Source organism: Micropterus dolomieu, linkage group LG18 (genome assembly GCF_021292245.1).
Source record: "Micropterus dolomieu isolate WLL.071019.BEF.003 ecotype Adirondacks linkage group LG18, ASM2129224v1, whole genome shotgun sequence".
NCBI classification, from domain to species: Eukaryota; Metazoa; Chordata; class Actinopteri; order Centrarchiformes; family Centrarchidae; genus Micropterus; species Micropterus dolomieu.
The window spans coordinates 2,773,602-2,778,135 of record NC_060167.1 but is presented as its reverse complement, the minus strand read 5'-3'; positions in this window follow the sequence as shown (position 1 = coordinate 2,778,135).

The following is a 4,534-nucleotide window of genomic DNA, read 5'->3' as shown; positions in this document are numbered from 1 at the left end:
ACATGACAGAACAACAGGATCTCTGAAGACCTCCTGACAGACCGGACAGCAGAGATCCTCCTCTGATCTGGAAGCCATTTTGTCTCTGAAGCTGAAACTCCAAACTTGTTAGTTTGGTCTGAAGGTGAATCTGATCGTCTGTCTTTCACTCTGTGTCTCTCTGTAGTGAGGGAGGATAAGAAGCTGTTTCTTGGTTTTTCTCAGGTGAGGGGTGGAGCTTTGTCAGACTCCCTCTGCTAAAAGCTGTTGTAACCTGTGTTTCATTCCAAAGTACTGATTCATTGCTGGATATGTAGACTGACTGTGTGCAACAGGCTGCTCTAAAAGCTGTTTATGTTCAGTGTTGAATGAAGTTGAGGAGTTAACTTACTAAAATCCTGGGAATATTCTTGGAATGGGGACCAAACAATGAAATTAGCAGTGTCAGAGGAACTTCTGTGTTTGTATCAAACACCAGTTGCACAGAGATGAAAGAAGTATTTCAATGTTTTGGATTTGGCTGTGTGCTTTGCTACCAATCAAGTCACACACAAGATCTTTTTATTTGCTGATTTAAAAAAATATCTTGGTTTGATTTGAAAGTATTTAATATGCTATTTGATAGAGTTTAACAACATACAGAAACTAACTTTTGTTGTTGAACCACATGTGCCCTGCCTCTTAACAAACTGATTAATCAACATTGGGGCATGAACAAACTTGTGGAAAGTGATTACACTGCTGTAGTTCACAACCCAGACAGTGTGTGTGTGTGTGTGTATTATGCATAATAATCAGCATTCAAATTTACAGCTGTAACCATCTGTTTGCCATATAGGCCTATATGTATAATATAAAATATAAAGAATCATGTTTTCAACCTGTCTTTATTTTTACGCACCAAAATATCAAAGTAAATTGCTTGTATGTGTAAACCTACTTGGCAATAAAGCAGATTCTGATAAATTTAGTCTAATTTCACTTTTGTTTGTAGTTTAACAGGAGAATGATATTTTCCTGCCAGACTTTCGATAACTCTGCCTCTCTTGGTCAGGATTGGTTAAAGTTAGGTTTAGGGCGGAGTTAGAGTTATGGACAGCCAATCAGAGGCAGAGTAGGGGGCTGAACTCGGCCCAGGTGTCCCTCTAATGAGAGTTGTTGAAACTCTGGCAGGAAAATCAGTGAACGCGCCTCTCGTGAGATTCAGCTGCAGCGTCCAACCAACACAGGTAACAGGTGTGTTTCCCACCTGCTGACTTTTAAACTCTACCACACACAGGTTAAAGAGATTAACTCTTCATGATAACTGATACTTAGCTCACACAGTCCAGGAAATATTACAGCCTCTATGTAGCAGCATTATTCCTCTGGTTTTAGCTAACGTTAGCCAAAATGCTAATAGTCATAGGTAAGTTAATTCTTACTTTAGTTAATGTTAACTCACAAAATAAAAAGGTTTAACCATTTTCCCCACTAAATTAAAACCATTGTGTTGTTCACTCTCACTAAGTTACCCAAACATAATTTTCAGGCTGCTCACGTATCTGTTCTAGAAGTGTATGCAAATGAGGCCTCATTTGCATATCATATCAAATCAAATCAAATTTCAGAACACTTTACATTAATAAGAGAGTAATTGTCTTAATGTAAATGTTAATGGTGATATCTTAAAATGAGTTGTACTAGCGTGGATGTTGAAGTAGATTTTTATTCAATTCAGTATTTATATAGTGCCAAATCACACCAACAGTTATCTGGTGTTGAAAAGTAAAAAGTAATCTTTTTGTGAACTGTATTATCAGAAATGGCGTCCTATGATGATGGTGAGGTGGAGGATAGTGAAGTGACGGAGGCACGGCAGCTATTAGAACAACTAAGTGTGAGTATTAAATGTGGTGGGTTACTGCACATTACTGCAGCTCCTGTTTTCACCCTGAGGGCTGAACTCTCCGTTTTAGCTACAGAGTGAAGCATCTCACTTCTATTCGATCTTTGTTGGAAGTTACACATGTGCAGTACCTAGTTAAGGCCTACTAGCCAATCAGAAGCAGCGTAGGGCGGGTCCTGACAAGAAAGGTGACCAAGGGTCATGGGTTCCTGAACCAGCCTAGACTGGAGCAAGAGCTTCTAGGGCTGGGAATAGTTTATCTGGGCGGGGGTCCAGACAGAGAGCAGACGGGATGAGCGGCGTTTCCGGTAGTGGAACGAAATCTAACACGTATTATGCAAAATTCACTTTTAACTTTTATTATAGCGACTAAATGCTCTTCTTCCACAAATCGGCGTAATATAATTATTTAAATGTGTTAATTAGTTTGTTGTTTATTTCCAGCCTACAGTTTACTGATTCATTTAATTAGCAAAAAATTATAGCTTTATGTCCACTGACTGCCTGGAGGGTTTCTAACGCTGGGTGGGGGAGGAGTGTGTTTTTCCAGTGGTGTTTTTGAGGGCGTGCCACACTAGCCGCTAGGCGAGGGTTGTGTCTTACGCAGTGATGCAGACATGTGAAGTAAAGGCTGGACTACAATCCAGCTGTTTTCTATGGGAGATGGAAACTCCCTTTGGGCTGGACTTTTCACTTTGCAAACCTATTACATGCACAAAAAAGACATATAACACAATAAAGGAGAGAGGAAGCCAGTAAGCAATAAATTACCTCTTTAAGGCTTGATTGACTGCCCATATCAGACTCCAGAATAATACAACGTCACACGTATCACGCTGTTGTACGGAAACACCCACCGTCTTCTCGTGCTGTTACTATAGTAAACCTACTATTACTGGCTGGCTGCTCGCGACCTGTTTCTCTGGTTTCTTGTCCTTTCGTAGGATTAAAAAGATGCCGGTATGTCATAAAGAAAGAAAGTATTTTGTGTGTTTGGTGTGACCGTAGCCTCGGATGTGTTTAGTGTCCGCGGTGCACGAGCTTTGGCCTCCGAGCTCTGCGCAAATCAGTCAGTTGTTAGGAAACCAAGAGAAGGTTAAAGTCAAGGGCAACTGGACTCTCCCTCATCCGTAAACCATAAAAATATTTATTTTTTGCTGCGATCTGGTTACAAAAAGTATTGATTGAAGTACCGGTTAGACTGGAGACGTTTCGATTCTACTTGATTCTGGGCTGTTACGGCCAATATCATAAACGGTATCGAGTAGCGGTACCCAATGTGTTTTTGTGTGATAGATATGGACGTCAGTTCTGTTGTACTTGCAGAATGCATACGAAGATCCGGCCACGACCAAAGAGCAGCTCCACCACCAGATCGTCCAAACCTGCGACAGGATCATGGAGGCGATTGACCGTCAGGTCGAGTTAAGAAGGGAAGCGGAGCAGGAGGCGGCGCAGCTGGAGAAAGAAGTTGCTGCCGAGAAAGAGCTGCTGAAAGAAGGGCTGAAAGAAAAGCTGAAATTGCTGAAAGAGCTGGAAGAAAAGAAAGAAAAGAAAGAACAGCTGAAAGTCCTCCTGGCTTTATCTCGGGGTGGTAAGTGTTTGTGTTTAGCTGCTAAGAAATGACGATTGTGAGTTCTGAACTTATTGGCTGTTTCTCTTTCAAAATGAATATATTAAATTGCGGCGGTGACTGTGTACGCTGTTTTGGCCCACTCTCTCTCTCTTTAATCTCTCGAGTTAAGTGGATTTGGATTTCTCGACGGAGGTTACCAGCACCTCTTAGTCATCTGACTTGAAGTTCAATGATAGTTGTTGTTGTTTCTGCTCCATTTTCAGTTTATGTTTCATTAAAAAAACAACCAAAAAACAGCGATTAAAAGCCGTTTTAGCTCAACCAGATGAGAAAAGTGGCATCGGTTGCTAGGTAACAGACATAAAAGTTGATAACCGATGTTGGATTGAGTATTTAGGATTACTAACCTGAGATGGGGTGAAGTAAGATAAGATAGTTAGGATTCACTTCTGTAATACCAAATTGAGAAAAATCATCTCTTAGACTCTTCCTGTGTTAAATTAAGACTTTCTGTAATGTGGCCCCAGGGACCCAAAAGGCCCCTGCTCGGGGGGGTAGTACTTTTCCAAAGTACCGGATATTTTGGGGGGGTGGGGCTTGCTTTACAGTGCGTTTCTGGTTGGTCACTTTAAGTCGAGCATTTTGGGTGTTGTGAATCCGCTTTGCTGCTACTGCTCGTCTCTTTTCTGCCATTGACAGAGTCCCATATTTACTCTAGTCTCTTTCTGGGTCTCTTTCTTTCTCTCTCTTCTCTCTCTTTTATTCTTGATATCATTATAAAATAATGATCATGAGTCCCTGTTCATGTGTCTGTGTTCTTGTTGTCTACATGTGTGCAGCTGTGACTGAGGCCAGCACCCAGACGGAGAAGGACAGCATGTAAATGTTTGTTCCTGTGTTCGTGTTTGACTTATTTTTTTTGCGTTATTATAAAATAAATCCCACAAAAGTGGCAGCTTGTGTCCATCCTGCACATTTACCTGTCAGTAGTTTTGTACTTTTACTTAATCAAGTAGGATTTGGAATGCAGGACTTTTACTTGTAATGGAGTATTTATATTATATAAATTACCAATAATATTAATACTAAGA